Source organism: Solanum pennellii, chromosome 4 (assembly GCF_001406875.1).
Source record: "Solanum pennellii chromosome 4, SPENNV200".
Classification (NCBI taxonomy): domain Eukaryota; kingdom Viridiplantae; phylum Streptophyta; class Magnoliopsida; order Solanales; family Solanaceae; genus Solanum; species Solanum pennellii.
Window position 1 is genome coordinate 23,996,541 of NC_028640.1, and position 21,544 is coordinate 24,018,084.

A 21,544-nucleotide genomic window follows, 5' to 3' on the forward strand; every position below is an offset into this window, starting at 1 on the left:
CCCCCCTGGACCCCCCGACTCGCTGACCGGGCAGCGAGACCCCCGTCCTTTCTGTTGGTAACGGGTCCAATTCATGGCATTCAACATGTTGTTTTGTAGGTTTTAAACACTGCAGGTGTTTTACTTTGCTGTAGGGGACAATAGGCGAGGGCGCTTTCTTAAGGTTAATCTACTTTACTGACCTTGAAACTTTATTTTTGCTCTGTTTTGCTGCTAATTGAAAATATATGTACACCCTTAGTTTCCTCACACATTACAATCTGTTTTACTTGTAGTATTATAACCATAGATCACCATAAGCATAATTTGTTGTCCCTTACTTCTTTCCTTTATCTGACACTGTAGTAGTTGAGCAGTAGTAATTAGAGAATAAAGGAACTCCAAAAGCACTAGCAATTCTACTTAGAGATCCCACACCCCAACAAACACTATTGTTTTAGTGTGATAAGTTGATTATTGATAGTATAAGGTCCAATACACAATATCTTATTCATGTCGCTGAGATTCTGAAACTTTACTTTGTAGCCAGAGATTTCCATGAGGAAGAGAGAGGTAAATATACTTTAATGTCAACTCTATATGTTGAAGTCGGTAATAGAAAACTGCTAAATCTCCATAACTCTTCATTGTATCTAGGTGGTCATGTCCAAGCTCTCTTTCATTAATATCCAAAAGCTTTTTGTTGATAAATAGTTGTCTGACAGGGTGAATTATTACATATATAGAGAAATAATGTTGTGACCAATGGAGCAACAATGATCAGAAAAGGCAGCATGCTGAACTTCCCTAAAAGTTTTTTTCGTGAAATAGAACATTCTGCTTTAAAAATTCTACTGACTAAAATATGTCCTCCTACATCTCACATAACACAAAAGTAGCAAACAATTACTATTTTCCCTGTCCAATGCATGGGAGAGGATGCATAATTGTTGTCCAATTCATTGTTATATACCTCATGGTGTTATACCCAGGGCATTCCCCAATCACATATGCAATTCTTGTACTGTTCCATTTATGTTCCTCAAGTTGAACCTCCTTTTCTTCCAGCTGAATTATTGTTTGTCCACCAACTATTTGTAGATGGAAATAGGACAAGTTCATTCCATTGTTTGCTGCTCGATTATTTCTGAACATATTCATCCATGGCTCCTTGTGTTCTTCAATTTTCTCCCTCCCTGTACATTGGTCTCCATTAATCCCTACTACTTCAGCACTGTGGATTGCCTCATCCTCTACATCTACTTTTACTGTTCCATTGCTATAACCCTTTTTCCATTATCGGAAATTTTCAGATCTAATTTCTCTTGTATTATATATAAGTGCAACTAACTATGACATGACCATCTTAACTTGACTGTGTTTATTCCGTATCTTTTTGAATTCCTTCTCAAGTTCATTAAAACATGTAGATCTCATTAAGAAGGTTATCGTATATCATTAAATTTCATCAAACCCCTAGCCAATTAAACGTAAAAAAATGAAGATTCAAATTATGATTTTACATGAAATCACTGATAAAGCAGCCAAAAAGTGTTATTTTGAAAAAATTAGCGTGTCAGTTTAGTGTAAACAATATCTGACAATAATTAATTACCCATTGGTCATGGTGCAATTTAGTAATCAACTTCATCCAAAAATTTTCCATTGCCTTCATTCTTAACTAATCTCTTCTTGCATAGTTCTTTGAGTATATATATTTTATCAAGGACAGTCGTAAATGGATTCGCATTCACTGTAAAAACAACATGTTTATGGGCTCTGAATTGACATTTGATAGATGATATTGGTCCATATAATGTACACTAACAAATAAGATAGCCGATAATAGGTAACCAAATTGAGTTTTATCCCGGTCGTGACACGACATATCGTATAAAGTTTTATCCAGGATGATATGAATAACTACTGATAGAAAACATACATTGGAGTTTTTGCATTCTTGAGTTCGTTTTTATCTTCTCAATTGTACTTTTTTTTACTTTTAATCATTAAAATTCTGTTAAATTTTGTTTTGTGATTTATAAACACTGCTGGTGTTTCACTTTGCTGTAGGGGACAATAGGCGAGGGCATTTTCTTAAGGTTAATCTACTTTCCTAACCTTGATTCTTTGCTTCTGCTTTGTTTTGATGCTAATCGACACAATATTTACACCATTAATTTCCTCACACATTGCGATTATTTTTACTTGATATCTTTTATACGGTCTTATATGTCCGCATTACTTTTGCTCTATTTTGATGGTAATCGAAAATATATTTACACCTTTAATTTTCTCGCATATTGCAACACTTTTAAACAAACTTTCAAAGTAGATTGACAGGTTGTTTTCTACTGCTACCATAGTATTTTTTTCAAACATCTTACTACGCCATAATATTTTACTATTAAACAAACTCTCAAAGGAAGACCAACCTATGTCAAGTCTAATTTCAGGCGCTATTATCCATTTCCATTGATTTTTAATTTGCTAACCACCTTGAAAGTAGGATCAAATCAATTAAGAAATGATTATAGTTGTCAATTGTTTAATAGAGGCTCATCCAAAGGCTTAGCGTAATGATCAATGAAGTGGGATAAGGACAAAGGAGACTAATATTCATACCAGTCAGAAGGAACAAGTCATTATATATATGGAATGTTCTCTTCGAGCCTGAGTTTATCTCCCTTTCATATATCCCTTGGCTCTTGTCTTTCTCTTCTTGTCCGTATTTTGCATTTATATATCTTTTGTCTCTCCCTTTCATATATCCCTTGCCAATATATCTCTGTTGTTAATGGCCACAACCATGTTTCATATGGATGGTAATTGTCATCAGCAACTTCTGTCAAGTCTTCATCCATAGTGTTCAACAATGTCATGTTGAAGTAATTTGCCCACATATATCCTTTTTTTATGCTCAAACTGAGTGTTGCTCCTTCCACGCACCTGAGTAAAGATTAATGTAAATCATCTGTCGGGCATTGAGTAGGTGCTTGGAATTATGATTTTGGATGTACAATTTCTAGTAATAGAAGAAGAAAAATAAATATTTATACAGTACACACACAATTAGATTAAAAAAAAGATCTTTAAACTCATATTCTACCTGAATAAGAGATTTCAAAAACCTGAGACATTGGTAGATTCAGTTATTGCAATCAAATATAATCAGTTGTTAAATTGCTGAAAGCAAGCTCTTTTCTTTGTACCTTAAATTTATGTTATTATTAATAAATATAATATATTCTATCTTAAAGCAAGAACCCTGGTTAAGTTCGATGATGCATCTTATACGCTTTTATCAGTTAATATTTGAGATTTGAGACTTATCAGGTCCTTTTGTTCCGTTTTCCTATACCTTACATTAAGAAATACATAATCTTCAAAGGTCTAATTAAATAAACTAATATTAACTATACTGTTGTTGATATATGTTGTAGTAGAAAGTATAACATTTGCACCCAGTTAAGCTGTTACAAAAAAAACTATTTGCATAACATGCCAACAGATTTTTCGCCAAGGATTTTTTTCGTTTTGAAGTCGATACGTTTGCAATATTTTCGTTATAATTATTTGTTACATTTTTATTCATTTACTTCTATTTGAAATTACACTTATTATCTCTTCATGTTCTAATACTTTAATCAGGTTTCTTGCTTTCGGCAATACCAAAATTGATAACATTTGTCCACCTTGAATTGACTTACTTAAGTTAATGTGATATTTATACTATAGTTAGTTGAAGTTGCTCCCTTTTAAAATTAAAAAAGAAGAATTAGTTCATGTTGATGAATATTATATTCTTGAGCTGTTTTTATTGTTAGACTAAAAGGACACTAATCGTATAAAAATAAATAGCATTTATGTCACAAAAATATATTGTATTAGTACATCCTAGCTACTACAACAATATAATGACAAATCTGGAAGAGCTTGAGAACCAACGACTACCAATTAGCAAGTTGAAGAAATATTCAACAAAATCGGTAATTAAGGTCTTTGTCATTCGACGGAGTTTAACAAAAGAGTATAAAAATGCAAACGGTGAGAATATTCGTTGGCAGTTGATATTAGTCGACAAGAGGTAAATCTATTTTAATAATTTATTTTATTCATTACTTAATACGTTGACTTCTTTTGTGATTCTACTGAGTATGGTCCTTACAACAGGGTACAAAATTACAAACGTCTCTTTTCAACAAAGATGTTCATGCATGGAACAACTCTGTTCAACTTAATCAATGTTACTATATTATCAATGAAAAATTAAATGGAGCTAAATCAAACTTCTTATTTGTGCATAAGGACCTCAAACTAGCATATATGAACAACACAGAGGTCGTTGAGGATAAAAGTCAATTTAAGATTGAACAATTTTTGAATGGATTTATTTCATTTGATGAAGCTGAAAAAATCAATAATGGGAGTTTATTTGGTAAATTTCACTAAATGTTTGTCGTTTGTTCCATACATAAATAAAATTGGTATTTTGTAACACGTTGTTTTGTTTATATGTGGTGTGCATTTTACTCAGGTAAAAGCACTAACTGGAGAAGGACGAAGTATTAGACGCGAAGTAATCATTACAAACAAAAGGTAACATACACTTTCTATGCATCCTACACATAAATATTTCACTTTATTAAACATTTATCATAAAAATATTATTTGATATATAGGTTTGATCGAAAATTCATAACTTTATGGGGATTTTTGTCCTTTCCATGACTCCTGTTAGTAGTTTGCTAACAAAACCACAATTTGAAAAAACAAACAATCTCCAAGAATGGTAAGTAATACATGTTTCTCCTCACTTATTCAGAGACTATTCACGTGCTACATCATTAATGCTTTTATTTTTTCATCTCTTAAAAATTCCAGGAATGACAATATGAAGGCACAAAAAATTAACTTAAGTCTAATGCCAAGCAGACTAATGCATACATCCCACCAAGTGACAATTACTCATATTTTAAATGGTTCACTTGCTATTGTGAAGATACTTTCCTATACAACACCCATACATCAGTCAAATTATATGTTTCAAATTTAATTAAGTGATTTACCTAATTTACATATAGGACATGTACTATAAGTTCAACTCTACGGTTTCTGGCATTGACAATAACACCGACCAATGGTATTATGCTTGCAAGAAATGCTACAAACGAGTTACTGTTATATATAGTAGTGCAACTTGTACCAACTGTAGGACTGTAGATACTGATTATGAGGCGAGGTAAACTACACAAATGTCTAATAATAAATATTGCTTACTCCACCAGATACATGAAAAAAATAATGATTAACTATTGAAATGAGTTTATTGTATCGCTATCAAATAATTAGTGTCATATTGATTAAATCATCCAATTGGTTTTAGATATCTGTTAAAGATTGTTATCACTATTGAGGACCAATTTCTAAGGATTACATTGTTTGATGCTGCAAAATACTATTTTGGTTGTGACGTAAACAAGTATGTTCTCTTTACATCTGAAAAGGTAAATCACTTGATCTATGAAATATTATCCTATATAAATAATGTTAATCTATTTCAACTGAAAGACTAATACATACGGTTTTCTATTTCACATAAAGAAGAATCAGAATACTATCGCAAGTTGGTATTGAGTACGGGGAAAGAATTCAGTATCCTTGTGAAGATTGATTGTAACTTCCCAAATGTTGAGAAAAACATGAATATATTTGCTATAGAGATATGTGAGGTTCCAAAAAAAATTGCAGCAGATCAAACCACGTTTAAAACCCCGATTAAAAAACAAAGAAGGAAGAGGATAAACAAACTAAGTGATAATGAGAAAATGATAGAAATATTTGCAAACATACCTCATGTTGAAAAGATATTGCAACAGTTGAAATTGTCATTGGAAGCTCATAAATAGCAAATAGATCCAAGAAGACCAAGAAAACTTAGGAAGCCATTGCAAAATGAAAATCCATTGAAAGTGATGATACATGTGGTTGAAAAGCATAATGTATCAGATGAAACTGACAACGAAACCCCACTAATTCAACTACAAAGAAAAAGGAACAAGAAGGTTAAAGGGAAAAACCTCATGCCATATTCGATGGAAAATAAGATCAAAGAGGAAAAAAACTAAATATATAGTTGATTTCAAATTTTCTTACGTTTAATTAACAGTGCTTATTATCTCCCTAATACTTATATTTAAAAGCTACTTTTCAATTTTCACCGAGCAACTTCACCTAACTTAACTGTTATTTGCAACTTACTTTCTCCTATATCCATGAATTTGGTTAATTGCTTCACTAAAAATTTGATGTATGAATTTTATTACTTCAAAACAGATCAACAACAGTCTTCTACATCAATGTATAGCCTGATACAAATAAAAAGGTATGAATGCATCCTATTCTATATGTATTTCTTATCTAATGCAATTCAGAATAATAGGTGTCTATTTTCTATATATGTCAAATTAATGACTTCAATTGCCATTAATGATCCGCTATGTTCTAGATTACTGCAAAATTACATATGCTGGATCAGACAGGACAAGAGAACTGTCACACCAACAATTCGAATTTTGTCCCCATCAAATCAACAAGGACACACAATCAATATCAAAATAAATGTAACATGTAAAGGACTTATCATAATTCCAAATTAATTCTAACTCTTCTAGGAAATTCACTTCACAAGTGATAAAGGTAACTCCATTGCTTCTAGACGTAATGTTGATCAGCAGGCGAAAATAACAAATAGATTAGAAACACTACACATGTCAGATATCAGACAACACCCCAACAAAATCCACTGCTCAGCAATGTGTGACTTCTATATCTCTAAGGCACAATATTTGAGTAACTTACAATTGCATTTGATTTTCACAAATAATGTTTTAAAAATCACTTTACATGTATATACTATATATATACTCACTCTATCTTATTGTAATAACCATTGCAAACTATTGTCTTGTCATGCAAAATTCAACAGGTGATAAACGAATTAACATTCCTTCTAGCAGTAAAATTGATCAGCATGACAACCACACAAAAACTTATTTGAGCAACACAGGTAAGAACTTATATAATAATGTAAAATTTCTACATACATGAGTAGTCTGTACAACATGAACATATTTGCATACATAAATACATAAATATACATGATTTGTTTGAATTTAACAAAAATTGTTCCTCTTATAGAGAAAAACCATGGTAAAGCACATTGTGAAAAGTGGATAAATATATATTAGCACCTAAACAATAGAACATCTAGAAGATGAACATCCACATTTGAAAAGCAACCTAAAATAAATTGGTTATTTAGAGCATTATCTGAAGAGTTTGAAGCTGGAGGTACATAGAAAAACCCTATTAATATCTTACAAAACTTCAACATTCAAAACCTTTACGAAATTAAATTCTTAATATATATATCTCCCCATATTTATATAAATAGGCATTTTTGCTTACAACTTATCTTTATCATATTTTCACGTGATAAAAATCGTCCCAGAATGTATTTGTTGTGCTGCAAAAAGATTGGAACATGAACCTCCAACATTTTTTGCGCAAGCGATATATCAAATTGGCAACCACTGAAGCTCCAACAGAACTATACGAAATATTTGTCGTGTCTATTCCAGACGTCATACAGTTTCAAAAAAATATTTCTCCATATCATATCATCTTTGCTTTTATATCTTTTGGTGTTAACTTGGATAAGGAACTAGCATCTGCAAGAAAATGAGCGTACACATTTAGGGTACAAGGTCAAATTTATCATGATCTACCATCATTGGTACCGCATGATAACAATCCATGTTACTTCCAACTATACTTCTTTGATACATACAATGAGCTGACCAACAGGCTATAAAAGGTGAATGAAGAAATTCTTTCCGATCAAATTACAGAAAAGATAAAAAAGATAATGGAAGGTAACCCATATGCACAAATATTTCGCCGATTAAACGACTAATTAAATCTACACAATTTCCAACTTTGTATTGTTGCAAATGCCTCTTTGGATCAACGAGTGTACAACACGCCCTTGGTAAGTCAATTAGCAGCAATTTGGATTGATGGAGACAATCCAAATGCATCTTTTTACCAAGAAATAATTGTTCATGAGCATTCAGGGTACAAATATAGAGTAAAACACTATTTGATTTTTATGACCCTCTTCAATATCCTTTACTATTCCCAAGAGGTGAAGGTGGATGACCCAAGGAATAACAAAACATAGCAAAGGACTACCTCATAAAAGAAGTGCTAACTCCGCAATTATTACCAATAATATTCCAACATTCATATCAGCTGAGGCAATGTTATCCAACGAGGATCAAGGTAAAAATATATCATTTTATACCCCCTTATAGTAAAAAGTTAGTCAAGTTCTTCACAAATTAGCTACTGATTAAAAAAACATAAACGATATAAAATACTACAACCAACGCCGTAAAAAATACAATTATCATAAAATATACTTTTCTATTATACCAATATGGTAACTAACATAAAATAAAAATAATATTAATATGATTTCTTACACTTGTAGATGTCCGCTGCGAGACAGAGAGAAATGTTTCTTGGAGAGAGTATTATTGTTATTAGCTACAACTACGAAAAACAAAGAGGTCAGTATTACTACTATGTGAAAGATTAATACAACAATTTGTGGTTGACATGTACATAAAATTGGAACAACAAGGCTAGAATATTTCAAAAAGTAATAATCAAATTTTAGAAGAGAGGTTTATCAAGGTATCGTTGATAGTGTCAGCGCGGGATAATCCACGAGAGATAGAATTGGGCAAAGAATACTATTTCCATCATTTTTTATTGGGGGGACACGAGATATGAAAAAACTATATATGAATGCAATGGATTTGGTAAAATATTTTGGAAGGCCAGATCTCTTTATAACAATGACGTCTAAATCCTGACTGGATTGAAATCCAACAAAAACTACGCCCGGACAAACTCCACAAGATAGACCTAACTTGGTGACAAGAGTATTCAGAGCTAGGTTGCATGATCTAAAAGAACAAATTTTTAAGAAAGAAATATTTGAAATTGTTGTTGCTTATGTATTCGTGGTAGAATTCCAAAAATGGGGACTACCACACATACACCTTCTTCTCATATTAAAAGAAGGGCACAATATCAAATCAGGAGATCAGTACGATATGTTTATCTTAACAGAGATTTCAGATAAATATGAGTACCCTATATAGCATAAATTAGTTCTCAAGCATATGATGCATGGTCCATGTGGAAACATATCACGCCCCGATCTAACTCTGAGACGTGGACACGGAACATAGGACCACAAGTGATCCCAATCTAACCCTGCTGGCATGAAACATGAGCATATTAAAGATAATAAACTGTTGCGGAAGCTAAATCATACTTCAAATAAAAAAAATGGGGAATATCCATATTCTATAGCTGAGATATTTGAAATACTGATGAGTTTAATACAAATAAGTTATTAACTCACTACTAATCTTAAACTAACTATATTTGAAATAAGCCTCTAAGTGGACTAGAAATACTAGGACAAGCCCCAGCTAAGTCTAGAAAAAACTGAAATTAAATGACTAAAAGACTGAAAAGAAACTCATGACTATTGTCTTCGGAGAATGAAGACTCACCACTGAATCTACTGAACAGGAGATCGGGAATCGATCTATGCGTGATCTGGATGCTGAGAACCTGAACCTACATCACGAGAAGATGTAGTGCATATATGCGTCAGTACTTGAAGGTACTGAGCATGTAGGATAGGGTAAAACTGAAATAAAACATAATAACAAGCACAAGAGCAAGTATTATAATCTGAACATGATATACTGAATTTCTGAGCTAACTGAATGCAATGACCAATTTATAACATGCTGAAACTGAATACTAAATATACTGATAAATGGTCAATGCAAGAGAGTCATATTGAACTGTGGGAGCTACTAATAGCCGATAATAAAACCACGTGAGCTAAATGTGGAGTCCAATGTATATGCCCCTTTGAGAGGACCTAATATACCCTGCCAAAGGTATAAAGTCATGCTGGCGTGATCATTAAACTGATTGCCCACAGAGGGGACATGCAACCTACTTGGCTAGTGGTTTTGGGACTAATTAGGTACACTGAACCCTAGTCCAACTCGGTATTATGCTACTCCCAATGAATTTTGTATTTAACTTATTATGAGTTTATGTAAATACTAGAAAGCTCAAAACTGAACATGCAAACTGAGAATGCAACAATCAATATGGTAATTATGCATTTATAACCGAGACATGTATATCTGAAGTAACAGAAATATCTGACCTAGCATGTGTAATTCAAGAACTAAAGACATACACAGTTAGGGTTTTGAAATTCATGCAAAACTGAATTATAACATGGAAATCTGATTTGGAACATATAAGTAATTAATTCATGAAATTCTATTGATGTTCTAGAAACCCTAGGCCTAATCATGATATGGGAATCAAGAATCTGACTGAAAATTAGGGACCCAATGGGTGAAAGGAACCCACTAGTGAAATCCCACATACCTGGTGATGAAATTCACGGACAAACTCTTAGATTCCGGTGATGGAACTGTTGGAACCTTGTTGAGTTCTTGAACTAGGGATCTTGACCTTTTTCTCCCTTCTTGCTTCAAATTTTCTAAGTTTTGATTTAATGATTTGACTTAGGTAAGTTGTAGTTATGTTTCAAGGCTTAAATTGACTAAAATCTAATGATTTAGGTTCAAAACGACGTATCTTAAGGTTTGAACAAAGTGAGAAAGGACCAAAAGACCCCTGAATTAATTCATGTTAGACCAAACGATGACCTGGGTTGACGGGATGTCGTCCAATCGACGGTCCATCATTTGGGTCCGTAGGTTGGACCTGTTCCACACACCTTTACTAAAACGGACATAACTTTGTATTCGGAGGTCTGATTTTAGTAAGGTCGGTAAATATGGAAAGCTAATTCAATTATCTATCTGTGGGTATGTCATGGGACACCTAATTCATTTTTTTTGTAAGAGTTATGATCAATTTAAGTTGACCTAACTACATTTTCCCCCTATTGGTCTATTAATTTCCACCTACGGTCAGTCCTACGGACCGTAGATCAAATGACGGTCCGTGCTGGTCAACTGTGGTTCTTATCAGAGAGTGGGTGAATGGGGTTTTGATTAATGGATGCAGACTATGGACTGTAGTCTGACCTATGGACTGTCGGTCCATCCGTTGTTCGACAATTAGTCAAATTTTCTTGTGGTGAGATTTTTGGGGATTTTTGACTCCATCGACGGATGTGCAAGACGGACATTGGGTAAGGCTACGGTCCGTCGATGGCCACTGTCTGTTGCACCTGCAGATTTTCTGAAAAAGTGGTTTTGGGTCTCTTTTAGATATGGGGTATTATGTTATCTCCCCCTTGGAAACATTCATCCTCGAATGAAGACTAAAGTAGCTGAAATAGAGAGAGAGATGTGCAGTCCCTACTACTAAATACTGAGAACTTAGTTTTTGACTTAATTGAGTTCGAGAACTTACAAATATGTTGAAAATGCAAGTACAAACTAAGGGAACATGATTCTAAGGCTGAATTCTTGCATGAATGACTGGAAAACTGAAGAGGAACTATTACCTCAAGCTGGAGTGGAATCGGAGAAAAGAGGTGAGGATATTTGGCTTTCATGGCTGCTTTTGCTTCCCATGTAGCTCCCTCTACGGACTGACTCCTCCATAAAACCTTGAGTGAAGTGAATCCTTTATTTCTCAATCTTCTAACCTGATCGTCAAGAATCTCAACTTGTCATCCTTATAAGAAAGACTATCTTTCACCGCCACACTCTCTAATGACACTATAGAGGCTGGATCACCAACACACTTCTTTAAGAGTGAGATATGGAATACCGGATGCGCTGCAGCTAGTTCTGCTGGCAACTCTAACTCATATGCCACCTTGACAACCCTTTTCAAGATCTTGTAAGGGTCTACATAAGTAGTACTGAGCTTCCCTTTCTTGGGAAATCTCATCACCCCTTTCATAGGTGAGACTTTCAGAAAAACTCAATCATCAACTTGGAACTCTAGTTCCCTTCTGCTTACATCTGCGTAATATTTCTGACGAATTTGTGTTGTCTTAAGTCTATATTTAATGAATTGCACTTTCTCCATAGCATAAAGGATTGAATCTGGCCCTATTAAAGCTGCTTCACCTACTTCAAACCAGACAACATGAGATCTACATCTAAGCCCATACAAAGCTTCATAAGGGGCCATCTGAATGCTGGAATGGTATCTATTGTTGTAGGTGAACTCAATCAGAGGAAGGTGATCATCCCAACTACCCTTGAAATCGATCACACAAGCTCTCAACATATCATCTAGGGTCTGAATGGTGCGCTCTGCTTGTCCATCCGTCTGTGGATGAAATGTTGTGCTAAGGATATCTTGAGTACCAAGACCCTTCTGAAATGACTTCAAAAAATGAGAGGTAAACTGAGGTCCTCTATCTGAGATGATAGACAAAGGGAATCCATGCGACCTCATAATTTCATTAATGTAAAGTTTGGCATAGTCTTCTTCCGAATCTGTAGTCTTGACCACCAAAAAGCGAGAAGACTTAGTCATCCCATCAACTATCACCCAAATTGAGTCATACTGTCTGCTAGTACGAGGTAACCCTGTGATGAAATCCATATTAATCACTTCCCACTTTAAAGTAGGAATATCGATCTCTTGAGTCATACCTCCTGGTTTCTGGTGTTCTACCTTGACTTACTGGCAATTGGGGCACTTACTCACAAAATCTGCTATGTCCCTCTTCATGCCATTCCACCAATAGACTTCCCCGCAGATAGCGGTACATTTTAGTGTCACCTGAATGAATAGAATACCATGAGTTATGGGCTTATGCAAGGATATGCTTTCTCAACACACCCACATCAGGAACACACAATCTACCCTGGTAGTGAAGTACAACTTCTCCCCCTTGGGAGAAAGCCTCCACTCTCTGATTGTGGATTGCACCCTTAAGTTCAAGCAAGATTGGATCACTGACTTTCTTTCCCTTAACCTCCACTACCAAAGAAGATTCTACCCCATTCTGAATTGTTACACGACTGTCTGATATGCTTATAAGGCGAACTCCAAACCGAGCAAGCTTGTGAACATCCTTCACTAGCTCCTTCCTTTCTTCCTCAACATGGGCTACACTACCCATAAATAATCTACTAAGAGCATCTGCTACTACATTCGCCTTACTAGGATGATAATGCACACTCATATCATAATCCTTAAGGAACTCAAGCCATCTCCTCTGGCGAAGATTCAACTTTTTCTGGGTGAACACATAGTGAAGGCTCTTATGATCAGTGAACACATCTACGTGAACACCATACAAGTAGTGTCTCTAGATCTTGAGTGCAAACACCACTGCTGCAAGCTCGAGGTCATAACTTGGATAGTTCTTCTAATGAACCTTAAGTTGTCTAGAGTCATAAGCTATCACCTTATCTCGCTGCATCAACACACTACCTAGGCCAACTTTGGATGCATCACAATAGATCACATAACCATCTGAACCCTCTGGTAGAGTCAAGACAGGAGTTGTAGTCAATTTTGTTTTCAATTCTGCAAAGCTTTTCTCACAATCATATGACTATTGAAACTTGATCATCTTTTGAGTCAGCCTAGTCAATGGTAAGGCTATGGATGAAAAATCCTTCCACGAACCTTTCATAATAACCCGCTAGACCTAAGTAACTTCTGATATATGTAGCAGAGGTAGGTATGGGCCATTGTTTCACTGCATCTATCTTATGTGAATCCACTCGGATCTTTTTGTTATATATAATGTGACCGTGGAAAGCAACAGATTGCAACCATACTCACATTTGCTAAACTTAGCGAATAACTGGTGATCCTTGAGAGTCTGTAAAACAATTCTCAAATGACTCAAATGTTCTTCCTCATTCCCAGAGTAAATAAGGATATCATTAATGAAGACGATAAAGAACAAGTATAAATACTGTTGAACACTCTGTTCATCAAATCCATGGAAGCTACAGGAGCATTGGTCAGTCCAAACGACATAACTACAAATTCATAATGACCATACAAGGTTCTGAAGGCTGTTTTTGAGTGTCACCATCTCTGACTCTAAGCTGATGATAACCTGATCTGAGTTCTCTCTTTGAGAAGTGACTAGCACCCTGAAGTTGGTCAAACAAGTCACCAATCCTGGGGATGGGATACTTATTCTTGATTGTGACCTTGTTCAACTGTCTATAGTCAAAGCACATTATGAGAGAATCATATTTCTTCTTTACGAACAACACTGGGGCACCCATGGTAAAATACTAGGTCTGATGAAGCCCTTATCTAGAAAGTCTTTCAACTGCTCTTTCAATTCCTTAAGCTCTGTTGGAGTCATTCTGTAAGAAAGAATAGAAATAAGCTAGGTATATGGAAGGAGATCAATTCGAAAGTCGATTTCCCTTTTGGGAGGGACTCCGAGAAGATCTTCTGGAAACACTTTTGGAAACTCACATAAAATTAAAATTGACTCAAGAGTTGGGGTTTCAGAGCTATAATCCTTTATCCGCACTAGATGATAGAGATAACCCTTAGAGATCCTCTTTCTAGCGTTAAGGTAATAAATGAATCGACCCATAGGCGCTAAGCTACTACCCTTCCATTCAAAGATTGGTTCATCTAGAAACTGAAAATGAACAATCCTAGTTCTACAATCGACTGAAGCATAACAGGAATGTAACTAATCCATGCCTAGAATGACATCGAAGTCTACCATTTCTAACTGTACAAGATCTGCTGAGGTGACTTTCTAAGATACTGTGACAGGGCAATTTCTGTATACCTGTCTAGCTATAACTGGGTCACCGACTGGAGTAGAGACTGAGAAAGGTTCTGAGAGAGTTTCTAGACTGACACTGAATTGGATTGCTATGTAAGAAGTTACAAAGGAAAGAGTAGCCCCTGGATCTAACAATGCATAAACATCAAGGTCAAAGACTCGTAATGTACCAGTGACTACATCAAGAGAACCTTCCTAATCCTGGCGAGCCTGAAGAGCATAAAACTTGTTTTAGCGCTGACCGCTACCTCTACCAGATGAGTTACCTTGCTGAGTCGGATGACTTGCTGGTGCAGATGAAGTTGTTGACGGAGTTCTTCCATTACCACCTCCTTGAACCTATCTAGAAGGTCAATCCCTCAATCTGTGATGAGACTGACCGCATCCAAAACATCCTTCTTTTTCTGTGAGACAATCGCCCGGATGGTTCTTACCACACTTAGGGCAAGTGGGGTAAGTCTTGGTGCCTGAAACAATTCCCTGAGACTTAGAGCCTGGTGATCTAACCTTCTGGTCGTACCTATTCTTGGAGGATGGAACACTAGCTGACAAAGGGGCTGGAGCTAAAAACTTCTGTTGACTTTGCGAGCGATTTTCACCACCCGATTTCTGCTGAGAATAGTCATAGTTCCTAGTCCTAGTCTTCTTATTATCCTTTGTTTGTTCCCTAAGCTTATCACCCTCAACCTACTGAGCATGAGTCATAAGCCTAGAGATATTCATATCTCCCAGTAACATAGCATTTCTGCACTCAGTTTTCACCAAATCCGACACTCCATACAATATTTTATTCATCTGAGCCCTGGAGTCAGTGACCATGTGAGGAGCATACCTAGAGAGTTGGTTAACTTGAGTACATACTCTTGTATTGTCATGTTTCCCTGCCTCAAGTTCATGAGTTCCTGAGACTTTGCTTCTCTCAACTCTATTGGGAAAAACCTATCCAGATTGGTCTCACTAAAGCAATCCCAAGTAATAGGAGCTGCATCTGTACCCCTATTTTCCTTCTACTAAGTGTACCAAATATGAGAAACATCCTTCAACTGGTATGATGCCAATTCAACCCGATCATTCCTAGTGACTTGCATTACCTCAAAGATCTTCTTGATCTCATCCAAGAAATTCTAAGGATCCTCATTAGTTTGTGATCCTAAGAACTCAGGCGGATCCATCCTAACAAAGTAACGAACCCTTGCTGCTGCTGATCCGCCGTTTTCATTCACAAGAGAATGAATTTGATTGTTCTGGATAGTCATACTCTCAGCCAACATCTGTATGGAATTCATGAACTCAGCATTGGAGACTTCTTGATCTGGGACTGGAGTATCTCGTTTGCGTTCCTGGAATTCGCATTCCAAGAGTTAGCTCTACGAGGAGGCATGATCTGGAACGTAGAACGTCAAGTTGGAATGAAAATTAGATCATACCTTACGCACGATAAGAGAAACAAGAAAGTGAAGTTTTTTTTAAACACTTTGTGGCCTCACTCTCATTAGATTCACACCTATGAAAAGGACTCTACTTAGTGCGGCATTACTAAAATCCTAGGACTCTTGAACCTAGTGCTCTGATACCAAGTTTTTTCACGGCCGGAGCTATCCCCGAAACACGAACACGAAACCTAGGACCACAAGTGATCCCAAGCTAATCCTGCTGACATGAAACATGAGCATACTAAAGATAATAAACTATTGCGGAAGCTAAATCATACTTAAAATGAGAAGATGGGGAATACCCATATTCTATAACTAAGATAAATTAAATACTGTTGTGTTTTATACAAAGAAGTTATTAACTCACTACTAAGCTTAAACTAACTATATCCGAAATAAGCCTCTAACTGGACTAGAAATACTGGGACAAGCCCAGCTAAGTCTAGAAAAAACTAAAACTAAGTGACTAAAAGATTGAAAATAAACTCATGACTATTGTCTTCAGAGAATGTGGACTCACCACTGAGTCTGCTGAACTAGAGATAGGGAATCGATCTATGCGTGATCTGGATACTAAGAACCTGAACCTACAAAACGACATGATGTAGCGCACGTATGCGTCATTACTTGAAGGTACTGAGCATGTAGGATAGAGTAAAGCTGAAATAAAACATAACTGAACAAGAAGAAGAGAAAGTATAATAATATGAACATGATATACTGAATTTCTGAGCTAATTGAATGCAATGACCAATTTATAACATGCTGAAACTGAATACTGAATATACTGATAAATGGACAATGCAAGAGAGTCTGACTAAACTGTGGTAGCTAATAATAACCGATAATAAAACCACATGAACTAAATGTGGAGTCCGATGTATACGCTCCATTGAGGGGACCCAATATACCCTTCCAAAGGTATAAAGGCATGTTGGCGTGACCACTAAGCTGATTGCCCACAAAGGCACTTACAACGTACTTGGCTAGTAGTTCTGGGACTAATTTGGAACGCTGAACCCTAGTCCAACTCAATATTATTCTACTGCTAATGAATTATGTAATTAACTAATTATGAGTTTATGTAAATATTGGATAGTTGAAAACTGAACATGCGAACTGAGAATGCAACAATGAATCTGGTAATTATGCATTTATAACTGAGGCATGTATATCTAAAGTAAATGAAATGCCTGACCTAGCATATGTAACTCAAGAATTAAAGACATATATAGCTAGGGTTCTGAAATTAATGCAATAAACTGAATAATAACATTTGGAACATATAACTAATTAATTCATGAAATTCTGTTGAAGTCCTAGAAACCCTTGGTCTAATCATGATATGAAAATCAAGAATCTGACTGAAAATTAGGGACCGAATGGGTGAAAGAAACCCACTAGTGAAATTCCACTACATGGTGATCAAATTCACGGAGAAACACTTGAATTTCGGGGTTGGAACTGCTGGAACCTTGCTTCATTCTTAAACTAGCGTTCTTGACCTTTTTCTCCCTACGTGCTTCTAATTTTCTAAGTTATGATTTAATGATTTGACTTAGGTAAGTTTTAGTTATGTTTCTAGGCTTAAAATGACTAATATATGATGATTTAGGGTCAAAACGACGTATCTTAAGGTTTAAACGAAGTGGGAAAGATCAAAAGACCCCTGAGTTAATTGTTGTCGGACCAAATGATGACCTAAACTGATGGGCCATCGTTCAATCGACGTTCCGTCATTTGGCTCCGTAGGTTGGGCCTGTTCGACAAGCCTTTACTAAAATGGACATAACTTTTTAATCGGAGATCTGATTTTAGCAAGGTCAAAGGATATGAAAAGCTAATTCAATTATCTATATGTGGATATGTCATGGACACCTAAGTTATTTTGTGCTAAGAGTTATGATCAATTGAAGTTGACTCAACTGCATTTTCCCTCTAACTGTCTGTTAATTTCTACCTACGCACTGTAGATCGAACGACGGTCCTTGCTGGTCAACCATGGTTCATATCAGAGAGTGGGTGAACATGGTGTTGATTGACGGACGCAGATTACGGACCGTAGTCTGACCTAGAACCATCGGTCCCTCCGTCATTCAACACTTAGTCAAATTTTCCTAGGCTGAGATTTTAGGGGCTTCTTACTCCATCGACGAATGTGCAAGACGGACCGTGGTTCAAGCTACGGTCCGTCAATGGCCACCTTCTGTTGCACCTGCAAATTTTTTGAAAAAATGGTTTTTGGTCTGTTTTGGATACGAGGTGTTGTAGAAACAGATGTCCAAAAAATACATGCATGCAAAATGGACAGTGTAAATGTCATTATCCCAGGCCATACAACAACAGATCAATACAAGCAAAGGATGAATATCCAATCCATAAAAGAAGAATGGATGGAAGAATAGAGATTGTTCGTCGAATGAATATGACCGATCAATGGGTGGTACCTTATAGCCCTTATCTACTTACATGATAAAATTGTCACATTAATGTTGAGGTCTTCTCAGAAGTCAAAGCAATAAAGTATCTATACAAGTGTATATATAAAGGTCATGATAGTTGTGTCGTTTATGTTCAATCTGATGATAGTGAAAATGCTATTAACGAAATACAAACACTTCAAGATGCGCGATGGGTCTCACCACCTGAAGGACCATGGAGAATATATGAATTCAACTTGACTGAAATTCAACCTGCAGTTATCAAACTTCAACTACATCTGCCAGGAAAACATTTAGGTACACATAATAATACACACTTTCTTTTAAGAATAATTACAATAGTAAAAATACAAAAACTAACTCTAAACAACCTCACAATGTTTTATGGGAAAAATCAAAATTTACAAAATGTGATCGTTTGGAAAGGTGTCAAGCAGACAATGTTGACCAAGTATTCAAATTTGTGCTTAATTGACAGTGAAACACAAGCATACCTTTATAGAGAATTCCCAAAGTAGTGCGTCTGGAATTCAAAGGTAAAGGCTTGGACAAAAAGGAAAACAAGATTTTTAATTGGTCGCATTGCAATTGATAAGCTAGATGTAGTAAACTATAATCCCATACACATCGATAATTGTTAAACTTATTAATTAGTACATATTGATTATATTGTACAGCTAATCCTAGATAAGGGGAAAGGTATTATGATCGGTTATTATTAAACAACTTAAGAGGACCAATGTCATTCAATGACTTACTCACTGTCAACGGCAAGTAATGTCAAACATTCAAAGAAGCAGCCAAAGAAAGAGGGTTATTCGAGTCTGACAACAACATATCAGAATGTTTGAGAGAGGTTGTTATCTTCAAAATGTCATCAGCTCTCCGAACTTTGTTTTCTACAATTTTGGTTCATTGTAACTAACAGATATTAGAAAACTATGGGATACTTATCATGAGGATATGTCTGAGGACTTCAACAAGATATATGTCAACTCCCACAATACTATACCACAGTCTACCCTAAATAGTATTACTAATATTTCCGCAAAGTATGGGCAAAAACATAAACATATATGTTATTTCTCAGCTAGATCACAATTTGCTCAAAGTTGGTCCATCAAAATATAGAGAAATAAATGAAGAAATGTCTGTGCATATACCTACAGAAGATTTTGATGCACAGTCACAATTAAATCCCGAAAAATATCACACTTTTACAAAAATGATGCAAACAATCCATACTGGAATAACTACAATATTCTTTGTGGATGGATCTGGGGAACTAGGAAAACATACCTATAGCGTGCATTGCTTGCCAATATTAGATCGGGAGGTATGATAGGTTTGGCAATAGCAACAATAGCTTCAATAATACCAGGTTGGAGTACAACACACTCGAGGTTTGAGATCCCCTTTCAAACAAATGCATCAAATATGACAAACATGTCAAAGCAAAGTGGGGCTGCAAAATTGATTAGAAAAGCAAAAATGATTATATGGGATAAAACACCAATAGCAAAATGACAAACAATAGAAACATTTGACAGGAGCTTTAGAGACATAATGGACACCGATAACTATTTGGTGGTAAAGTCATGGTTTTTGAAGGAGATTTACGGCAGGTGTTACCGGTAGTTTCAAAATCAACTAGAGCAGAAATTGAAAATGCAAGCTTGGTTAAATCATATCTCTAAAGTTTGATGGAAAAAAAATCAATTTACAAGAAATATGAGAGAAAGAACAGATCCAACATTCAGTGAGTTCCTACTTCGAGTGGGTAACGGAGATGAAACAACAATAAAAGACAATTTAATCCCTCTCCCAGAACAATTGACTGTCAAGCATTCTCGAGATGAAATTTCAGAAGAATCCATAATAAAAGAGATATTTTCAAACCTACAAGAAAATGCTGCTACGACAAAATATGTCATTGAAGATGTTGTGCGGAATTCGAGAGAATACGAGAAAATATAAACGCGAAAAATAAGACAACAGATTTACGTGGTTCACCAATAAATTGGCTACGTCCACGGGAAGAGGGGGAGCAGTTTTATTATGGAGAGGCAAGAACAGAATTACAGAATAGGGTTTGTCATAGCGTCTATATATAGTGCTAAGCTACGCCCTAACAGGCTTGGGCCCAACATACAAAATTGACAGATAATTAAGGGCCCAATACAACAACATTGTATACCGTCCTTTCGGTTTGTAACGGGTCCGATTCAAGGCATTCAACAAATCTCCACCTTCACTTGAATTCTCCAAACAGATTCTTCAGACGCACTATGATAGTGCCAGGCCTCCCCCTCTTCCTCAGAATTGCCCCACAGGGCAATTAACAGCTTCTGATGTTGAGCAAGTCCAAACAGTGTTGAAACTTGCTCTGTGGAACCGGCTTTGTGAACATATCAGCAGGATTATCAGCAGTTCCTACTTTCTTCACCTTGATTCTCTTCTCACTTCTCAGAAAATGATACCTCACGTCAATATGCTTGGTTCTCTCATGATGGACTTGATCCTTGGCTAGACAAATTGCGCTCAAACTGTCACAATACACCGTAGCCTGATCATGATGCAGACCAAGATCACTAACCAGCCCTTTCAGTCAAATCCCTTCTTTTGCAGCCTCTGTCAAGGCCATGTACTCCGCTTCCGCAGTAGACAAAGTCACTGTAGGTTGCAAAGTTGCCTTCCAACTGAGGACAGATCCTCCAAGGGTAAACACATAGCCAGTCATCGATCTTCTTGTGTCAACATCTCCAGCATAGTCAGAATCAGAATAGCCAGTAACCAAGCAC

At 35.9% G+C, this 21,544-nt stretch overlaps 1 pseudogene; it reads left to right on the forward strand.

Moving 5' to 3' along the window:
• The first annotated feature begins 3,896 nt into the window (after positions 1 to 3,896).
• LOC107016612 overlaps positions 3,897 to 21,544 on the forward strand; it is a 35,519-nt pseudogene continuing 17,871 nt past the window's right edge.